The sequence below is a fragment of the Solanum stenotomum genome, unplaced genomic scaffold (assembly GCF_019186545.1).
Source record: "Solanum stenotomum isolate F172 unplaced genomic scaffold, ASM1918654v1 scaffold15585, whole genome shotgun sequence".
NCBI lineage: Eukaryota > Viridiplantae > Streptophyta > Magnoliopsida > Solanales > Solanaceae > Solanum > Solanum stenotomum.
Genome location: NW_026023635.1, coordinates 3850 through 14448, shown reverse-complemented (window position 1 = coordinate 14448; position 10599 = coordinate 3850). Strand labels below are relative to the sequence as shown.

The 10599-nt window shown below is 42.8% G+C and overlaps 1 non-coding gene across 1 annotated transcript; it reads left to right on the top strand.

Annotated features, from left to right (window-relative positions):
- Positions 1-2927: 2927 nt before the first annotated feature.
- Positions 2928-3083, top strand: LOC125850237 (5.8S ribosomal RNA). Its single transcript, XR_007444762.1, has one exon. It is a non-coding gene; the product is annotated as a 5.8S ribosomal RNA (ribosomal RNA).
- Positions 3084-10599: the final 7516 nt, after the last annotated feature.

The following is a 10599-nucleotide window of genomic DNA, read 5'->3' as shown; positions in this document are numbered from 1 at the left end:
AGCTTAAGTTATGAGTTTTGGGTCAACTTCAAATGACCATAACTTTAAGTACAAGATGAGTTAGGTAGCCCATAAGATATCAAATGAAAGTTCTTGGAATCCTCTTTCCAACGCCACCAAGTTTGCTAATTTTTGAGCTCATATGAGGGAGATATGACTGTTTGAAATTAGGTTGTTCAATTAAGGGAAGTTACCCAAAAATATGAGGGGTATTTTGGTCTTTTCCTTACCCTTTCATATTTAAGCGTTTTTAGTAAATAATTAGGGGTATAAACTGATTTGGTTCAGTTTTCCCAAATCAAAATATGCTTAGGGTTTTGAAAAAGAGTTCAAGAAAAGAAAAAAGAAGAAAAGAGGAGAAGATTCAAGCGTTCGTCGAGTTCTTGAGGTTTTCGCCAAGGGTTTTACCCCTAAGAGGTATGTGAGTTCTCATAGTGTTGAGTTCATTCACCCACACGCCAATCATGTTAATTTCAACACAATTTCATTCTTGAAAATCGAAGAAATTGAGTTCTTGATAAGTGTTCTTGAAGTTCATTCATAAATCTTGATTTATGGGGTTGTTGATGAATTCTTGAGATAAGATTAAGTGGTTTAAGTGTAGTTTTGAATGGATTATCGTATACTAATATTGGATATTCAAATCTAAGTGTTTGGGGAAGAAACCATTCGATTATAGGCAAATTGGGATTATAAAACGAGGAAGAAAATTCATCGGGATGATCTGGGAAGGGGTGTGCGGTGTGCCCCAAATGCGCCAAAAATGGGTCTCTAAAGTTAAGGGGCTGGCGCCTCGCGCCAGGTTCGCCTGCCCCCACCATTTTTCGTCGTTTAGCCCTTCTAATTCCTTCTAAAGTATACCTTTACTTTCTATTGACTCTAACTACTTTAAACTACTTCTAAACATCTAGAAATCATTCATAACATGAATCATAACCTTGAATCCACAAATTCAAATTCAAGGTAGAGCTAAGAGTCAAGTCTTGAGAGTTCGTTCGAGTTTTTTAAGAAGTCTTTTGTAAATATTTTAAAACTTGTTTTAAGACTTGAGCATTGAATTTAAGAAAGAGTAGAGCTAAAAATCATTTTCTTTAAAATGATAAATGGGAACTAAGTATTTCTAAGAGTAAATGTTTTCACATTTTAGCAAGAGAGGAAACACTGATGTCCCAAAAGAGTTCATGAGCAGTTTTCAGTATTATCTTTTTTAGAGAATTTTTTTTAAGTAATAATCTCAAACCACGTAAAGAGGAAATGTTAACTTTAAAACATAATGAGCTAAGTATATTTTGGGAGTAGTATTGAGCTCCGATATGGGGAGAGTTCATACAACTCATGTCACGCCCCGAGCTACCCCCGAGATGCGGACACGGGACCTAGGACCACAAGTGATCCCAAGCTAACCCTGTTGGCATGATCATGAGCATACTAAAGAAAATAAACTGATGCGGAAGCTAAATCATAAATAAATCTGAAAAGATGGGGAATACCCATATACTATAGCTGAATATATCAAATCTGAGAGTTTAATACAAAAAAAATATCAAACTCAAAACACTAAGCTGAATCTAACTATGTCTGAAATAGGCCTCTAAACTGACTAGAAATGTTGGAACATGCCCCAACTAGATCTAGCAAAACTGAAACTAAAGATTAAAAGCGATAAAGATAAACATGTCACCAGTCCTCGAAGAATGAGGACCCACCACTGGTGCTGCTGAACTGAAGACTGGGAACTGATCTAAACGTGATCTGGATACTGAGAACCTGAACCTACATCACGAGAAGATGTAGCGCACGTATGCGTCAGTACTTGAAAGGTACTGAGCATGAAGGATAGAGTAAAGCTGAAATAACATATAACTGAACAAAGCAATAAAGTAATGAAATAATCTGAACATGATATAAATATTGAATGCTGAGCTAACTGAATGCAATGACCAATTTTATGTTGCTTTTAGGACTCCGCCGGCACCTTATGAGAAATCAAAGTTTTTTGGTTCCGAGGGGAGTATGGTCGCAAGGCAGAAACTTAAAGGAATTGACGGAAAAGCACCACCTGGAGTGGAGCCTGCGGCTTAATTTGACTCAACACGAGGAAACTTACCAGGTCCAGACATAGTAAGGATTGACAGACTGAGAGCTCTTTCTTGATTCTATGGGTGGTGGTGCATGGCCGTTCTTAGTTGGTGGAGCGATTTGTTTGGTTAATTCCGTTAACAAACGAGACCTCAGCCTGCTAACTAGCTATGCGGAGGTATCCCTTCGCGGCCAGCTTCTTAGAGGGACTACGGCCTTTTAGGCCGCGGAAGTTTGAGGCAATAACAGGTCTGTGATGCCCTTAGATGTTCTGGGCCGCATGCGCGCTACACTGATGTATTCAACGAGCTTATAGCCTTGGCCGACAGGCCCGGGTAATCTTTGAAATTTCATCATGATGGGGATAGATCATTGCAATTGTTGGTCTTCAACGAGGAATTCTTAGTAAGCGCGAGTCATCAGCTCGCGTTGACTATGTCCCTGCCCTTTGTACACACCGCCCGTCGCTCCTACCGATTGAATGATCTGGTGAAATGTTCAGATCGCGGCGACGTGGGCGGTTCGCTGCCTGCGACGTTGCGAGAAGTCCATTGAACCTTATTATTTAGAGAAAGGAGAAGTCGTAACAAGGTTTCTGTAGGTGAACCTGCGGAAGGATCATTGTCGAAACCTGCAAAGCAGAATGACCCGCGAACACGTTTTAAACAACTTGGGGGCGATGCGCGCTCGTCGTGCGCCTCCCTCCCTTCCCCGACTTGCGCGCTCATTTTGGGGGCCAACGAACCCCGACGCGGAAAGCGCCAAGGAATACTAAAATCGGCAGCCCTCCCCTCACTCCCCATTCGCGGATCATGCGGGCGGACGCGCGCTGCTCTTTAAACACAAATGACTCTCGGCAATGGATATCTCAGCTCTCGCATTGATGAAAAACGTAGCGAAATGCGATACTTGGTGTGAATTGCAGAATCTCGTGAACCATTGAGTCTTTGAACGCAAGTTGCGCCCGAAGCAATTAGGCCGAGGGCACGTATGCCTGGGCGTCACGCATCGCGTCGCCCCCTTGCACGCCGCAAGGCGCAGCGCGGGGGCGAAAGCTGGCGTTCCGTGTGCCCCGAGTGCGCGGCTGGCCTAAATGCGAGTCCACATCGACGTGCTGAGACTGAATACTGAATATACTGATAAATGGTCATTGCAATAGAATCTGACTGAACTGTGGGAGCTACTAATAACCGACATAAAACCACATGAGCTAAATGTGGAGTCTGATGTATACGCCCCATCGAGAGGACCCAATATACCCTGCCAGAGGTATAGAGGCATGCTGGCGTGATCACTAAACGGATGTTGCCCACAGAGGGGACTTACACCTATGTGGCTCGTAGTTCTGGGACTATATGGGTACGCTGAAACCCTAGTCCAACTCGGTATTATGCTACTCCCAATGAATTAAGTGGTTAACTAGTTATGACTGAATTTCTGTAAATACTGGATAGCTCAAAACTGAACATGCAAACTGAGAATGCAACAATTAATGATGCATTCATAAACTGAGGCATGTAAAACTGAATACTGAAATATCTGACCTAGCATGTGTAATTCAAGAACTAAAGAAATACATAGCTAGGGTTCTAAAATTCATGCGATAAACTGAGCAATAACATGATAATCTGATTTGGAACATTTAAATAACTAATTCATGATGATCTGTTGAAATTCTAGAAACTCTAGGTCTGTTCATAATCATGGAATCAAGAATCTGACTGAATTCTAGGGACCTAATGGGCGAAAGGAACCCACTAGTGAAATCCCACATACCTGGTGACGAATTCCACGGAGAAATCTTTCGATTTCGAGGCTGGAACTGAAGAAACCTCGCTGCATTCTTGAACTTGGGTTCTTGACCTTTTTCTCCTTCTTGATTCTAATTTTCTAAGTTTTGATTAATGATTTTGACTAAGGTAAGTTCTAATTATGTTCTAGGCTTAAACTGATTAAAACCTCATGATTTAAGGTCTAAACGACGTATCTTTGGGATTAAATGAAATAGGAAAAGACCAAAAGACCCCTGAATTAACTGCTGTCGGAGTGACTGACGGAATGGACCTACGGGCCGTCAATCAATCGACGGTCCGTCGATTGGGTCCGTAGGTCGAGTTTGCCCGACAGGGCTTCACTAAAACGGGCATAACTTTTTACTCGGAGGTCGGAATTTAGCAAACTCGGTGGCGTTGGAAAGATAATTCAATTATCTATCTAACCATAGGTTATGGGACACATAATTTGTTCTTTGCTAAAAGTTATGACCATCTGAAGTTGACCCATCAATATTTTTCATTTAACTAGCTGCTAACCTCATCTACGGTCAGACCTATGGACCGTGGATCAAATGACGGTCCGTGCTGGTCGACCGTAGTTTGTGTCAAAGGCTGGTAAGGGAAGTCTCGATCCACGGACACAGACTACAGACCGTGGGTCTGTCCGTGAGTCGGGACAGCCAAATTTTCTGACTGAGTTCTGGGGAAGTTTTCTGTCACGAACCATGGACCTGCAGGACGGACCATGAGTCCATCTACGGTCCGTGGATGGTGTCCGTGAGTACCACCTGTAACACCAGAAATCTGAAATCTCTATTTTCGGATACGGGGTGTTACATTATCTCCCCCTTAGGACCATTCGTCCTCGAATGAAGACTAATCTAGCTGAAATAGAGGGAGATGGCTACAATCACTACCACTAAACACTGAGAACTGAATTTCTAACTGAACTGAGTTCCAAGAATATGCAAATACGCTGAAAATGCAAGTACAAGCTGAAGGAACATGATTCTAAGACTGAATTTTCGCATGAATGACTGAAAAACTGAAGAGGAACTATTACCTCAAACTGGAATGGAATCGGAAGGAAAGAGGTGAGGATACTTGGACTTCATGGCTGCTTCTACTTCCCAAGTAGCTCCCTCTACGGACTGACTTCTCCACAAAACCTTAACTGAAGCGACTTCTTTGTTTCTCAACCTTCTAACCTGACGATCGAGAATCTCAACTGGTACATCCTTATATGAAAGGCTATCTTTCAGGGCCACACTCTCTAATGGCACTATGGATGCTGGATCACCCACACACTTCTTCAAAAGATAAATGTGAAAGACTGGATGCACTGCTGCTAAGTCTGCTGGCAACTCTAACTCATAAGCCACTTTACCAATCCTTTTCAAGATCCGGTAAGGGCCTACATATCTGGGACTGAGCTTCCCTTTCTTGCCAAATCTCATCACCCCTTTCATAGGTGACACTTTCAAGAAAACCCAATCATCAACTTGGAACTCTAGTTCCCTTCTTCTCACATCTGCATAAGACTTCTGGCGACTCTGAGCAGTCTTAAGTCTATCTCTAATGAGTTGCACTTTCTCCATAGCATCAAGGACCGAATCTGGTCCTATCAAGGCTGCTTCACCTACTTCAAACCAACCAACTGGAGATCTACATCTACGCCCATACAATGCCTCATAAGGGGCCATCTGAATGCTGGAATGGTAACTATTGTTGTAGGCGAACTCTATTAGAGGAAGGTGATCATCCCAACTACCCTTGAAGTCGATCACACAAGCTCTCAACATGTCCTCTAAGGTCTGAATGGTACGCTCTGCCTGACCATCCGTCTGTGGATGAAATGTTGTGCTAAGATTAACCTGAGTACCAAGACCTTTCTGAAATGACTTCCAGAAATGAGATGTAAACTGAGGACCTCTATCTGAGATGATAGACAAAGGAACTCCATGCAACCTCACAATCTCATTAATGTAAAGCTTGGCGTAATCCTCCGCCGAATCTGTAGTCTTGACCGCCAAAAAGCGAGAAGACTTAGTAACCCTATCAACAATCACCCAAATGGAGTCATGTTGTCTGCGAGTACGAGGTAAACCTGTGATGAAGTCCATGTTGATCACTTCCCACTTCCAAGTAGGAATGTCAATCTCTTGAGTCATACCTCCTGGTTTCTGATGTTCTACCTTTACTTGCTGGCAATTGGGGCACTTAGCCACAAAGTCTGCTATATCTCTTTTCATACCATTCCACCAATAGACTTCCCGTAGATCACGGTACATCTTAGTGGCGCCTGGATGAATAGAATATCTGGAATTGTGGGCTTCTGCGAGAATATGCTGTCTCAATTCACCCACATCAGGAACACACAATCTACCTTGATAGCGAAGTACACCATCTCCCCCTTGGGAGAAAACCTCCACTCTCTGATTGTGGACTGCACCCTTAAGTTCAAGCAAGATTGGATCACTATCTTGCTTTTCCTTAACCTCTACTACCAAAGAAGATTCTGCCCCATTCTGAACCGTTACACCACCATCTGATATGCTCATAAGACGAACTCCTAGGCGAGCAAGTCTGTGAACATCCTTTGCTAGCTCTCTCCTTTCTTCCTCAACATGTGCTACACTACCCATGGATAGTCTGCTAAGGGCATCTGCTACTACATTCGCCTTACCCGGATGGTAATGCACGCTCATATCATAATCTTTGAGGAACTCAAGCCACCTTCTCTGGCGAAGATTCAACTCTTTCTGGGTGAATACATACTGAAGGCTCTTATGGTCTGTGAACACATCTACATGAACACCATACAAGTAGTGTCTCCAAATCTTGAGTGCAAACACCACTGCTGCAAGCTCGAGGTCATGAGTTGGATAATTCTTCTCATGTACCTTAAGTTGTCTGGAAGCATAAGCTATAACCTTACCTCGCTGCATCAACACACAACCTAGGCCGACCCTGGATGCATCACAATAGATCACATAACCATCTGAACCCTCTGGTAGAGTCAAGACAGGAGCTGTAGTCAACCTAGTTTTCAGTTCTGCAAAGCTTTTCTCACAATCATCTGACCATTGGAACTTAACCTTTTTCTGAGTTAACTTAGTCAATGGAGAGGCTATGGATGAAAATCCTTCCACAAACCGTCTGTAATAGCCTGCTAGACCCAAGAAACTTCTGATATCTGTAGCAGAGGTAGGTCTGGGCCATTGTTTCACTGCTTCTATCTTCTGGGAATCTACTCGAATTCCTTCACTAGACACAATATGCCCAAGGAAGGCAACTGATTGTAACCAAAACTCACACTTGTTAAATTTTGCAAATAACTGGCGATCTTTGAGAGTTTGCAGAACAACTCTCAAATGACTCGCATGTTCTTCCTCATTCCTAGAGTAAATGAGGATATCATCAATAAAGACGATAACGAACAAGTCCAAGTACTGCTTGAACACTCTGTTCATCAAATCCATGAAAGCTGCAGGAGCATTGGTTAGTCCAAATGACATAACTACAAATTCATAATGACCATACCGAGTTCTGAAGGCTGTCTTCGGAATGTCACTATCTCTGACTCTAAGCTGATGATAACCTGATCTGAGGTCTATCTTTGAGAAATGACTAGCACCCTGAAGTTGGTCAAACAAGTCATCAATCCTAGGGATGGGATACTTATTCTTGATTGTGACCTTGTTCAACTGCCTATAGTCAATGCACATTCTGAGAGAACCATCTTTCTTCTTCACGAACAACATTGGTGCACCCCATGGCGAAATACTGGGTCTAATGAAGCCCTTATCTAGAAGGTCTTTCAACTGCTCTTTCAATTCCTTAAGCTCAGCTGGAGCCATTCTGTAAGGAGGGATAGAGATAGGCTGGGTATCTGGAAGGAGATCAATTCCAAAGTTTATTTCCCTTTCGGGAGGAACTCCAGGAAGATCTTCTGGGAACACTTCTGGAAACTCATTAACCACTGGAACTGACTCAAGAGTTGGGGTTTCGAAACTAGAATCCTTAACCCGAACTAGATGATAGAAATAACCCTTAGAGATCATCTTTCTGGCCTTAAGGTAAGAAATGAATCGATCCATAGGCGCTAAGCTACTACCCTTCCATTCTAGAATTGGTTCGTCTGGAAACTGAAAACGAACAATCCTAGTTCTACAATCAACTGAGGCATAACATGAATGTAACCAATCCATACCTAGTATGACATCAAAGTCTACCATTTCTAACTCTACAAGATCTGCTGAGGTGACTTTCTGAGAGACTGTGACAGGGCAATTTCTGTATACCTGTCTAGCTATAATTGGGTCACCGACTGGAGTAGAGACTGAGAAAGGTTCTGAAAGGGTTTCTGGGCTAACACTGAATTGGACTGCTATATAAGGAGTTACAAAAGACAAAGTAGCCCCTGGATCTAACAATGCATAAACATCAAGATCAAAGACTCATAACGTACCAGTGACTACATCAGGAGAATCTTCTTGATCTTGACGAGCTTGAAGAGCATAAAGCCTGTTTTGGCGCTGTCCGCCACCAGTACCAGAAGAGTTACCCTACTGAGTCGGGTGACCTGCTGGTGCTGCTGAAGTTGTAGACTGAGCTCTACCATTATTTCTTCCTTGACCTTGTCTTGAAGGACAATCCTTCAATCTATGACCAGACTGACCACACCCAAAGTATCCTTCCTTACCTGCAAGGCACTCGCCCGGATGGTTCTTATTACATTTCGGGCAAGTTGGGTAGGTTTTGGTGCCTGAAACACTACTTTGAGACTTAGAGCCTGACACCCTACCTTTCTGATCATTACGAAACCTGGGGGATGGAACACTAGCTGATGAAGGTGCTGGAGTCAAAGACTTCTGCTGAAACTGCGAGCGATTTCCACCACCCGATTTCTGTTGGGAATACTCATAGTTACCTGTTCTTGCTTTCTTAGTCTCCTTAGCATGTTCCCTAAGCTTATCACCCTCAACTTGCTGAGCATGAGTCGTGAGCCTAGAGATGTTCATGTCTCCTAACAACATAGCATTCCTACACTCTGTCTTCACTAAGTCTGACACTCCATATAGAAACTTATTCAGCTGTGCCCTGGAATCAGTAACTATGTGAGGAGCATACCTGGAGAGTTGGTTAAACTTGAGCCCATACTCTTGGACAGTCATGTTACCCTGCCTCAAGTTCATAAATTCTTGGGCCCTTGCGTCTCTCAACTCTATGGGGAAAAACCTGTCCAGAAAAGTTTCCCTGAGACAGTCCCCAAGTAATAGGAGCGGCATATGTACCTCTGTTCTCCTTCCACTGAGTATACCAGATATGAGCCACATCCTTAAGTTGGTAAGATGCTAACTCAACCCGATCATTCCCAGTGACTTGCATTACCTCAAAGATTTTTTGGATCTCATCCAAGAAATTCTGGGGATCTTCACCAGTCTGTGATCCTAAGAAATCAGGCGGATTCATCCTAACAAAGTCACGGATCCTTGCTGCTGCTGATCCACCATTTGCATTCATAGAAGCTTGAACCCGCTGATTGTTCTGGTTAGCGACACTCTGAGCCAACATTTGAATGGCATTCCTGAATTCAGCATTTGAGACTTCCTGATCTGGGACTGGAGGAGCTGCGTTTCCATTCCTGGCATAAGCTCTACGAGGAGGAATGATCACTGAAACGTAGAACGTCGAGTTAGAATGGAATTAGATCATACCTTACGCACGATAAGAGTAACAAGAAAATGAAGTTTTCCTAAAATCACTTTGTAGCCTCCCTCTCATTAGATATGGTGCACTTCACACCCATGAAAAGGACTCTACTTAGTGCGGCTTTTCAGACATCCTAGGACTCTTAAACCTAATGCTCTGATACCAAGTTTGTCACGCCCCGAGCTACCCCCGAGACGCGGACACGGGACCTAGGGCCATAAGTGATCCCAAGCTAACCCTGTTGGCATGATCATGAGCATACTAAAGAAAATAAACTGATGCGGAAGCTAAATCATAAATAAATCTGAAAAGATGGGGAATACCCATATACTATAGCTGGATATATCAAATCTGAGAGTTTAATACAAAAGAAATATCAAACTCAAAACACTAAGCTGAATCTAACTATGTCTGAAATAGGCCTCTAAACTGACTAGAAATGTTGGGACATGCCTCAACTAGATCTAGCAAAACTGAAACTAAAGACTAAAAGCAATAAAGATAAACTTGTCACCAGTCCTCGAAGAATGAGTACCCACCACTGGTGCTGCTGAACTGAAGACTGGAAACCGATCTAAGCGTGATCTGGATACTGAGAACCTGAACCTACATCATGAGAAGATGTAGCACACGTATGCGTCAGTACTTGAAAGGTACTGAGCATGCAGGATAGAATAAAGCTGAAATAACATATAACTGAACAAAGCAATAAAGTAATGAAATAATCTGAACATGATATAGATACTGAATGTTGAGCTAACTGAATGCAATGACCAATTTATAACATGCTGAGACTGAATACTGAATATACTGATAAATGGTCAATGCAATAGAATTTGACTGAACTGTGGGAGTTACTAATAACCGACATAAAACCACATGAGCTAAATGTGGAGTCTGATGTATACGCCCCATCGAGATGACCCAATATACCCTGCCAGAGGTATAGAGGCATGCTAGCGTGATCACTAAACTGATGTTACCCACAGAGAGGACTTACACCTACGTGGCTCGTAGTTCTGGGACTATA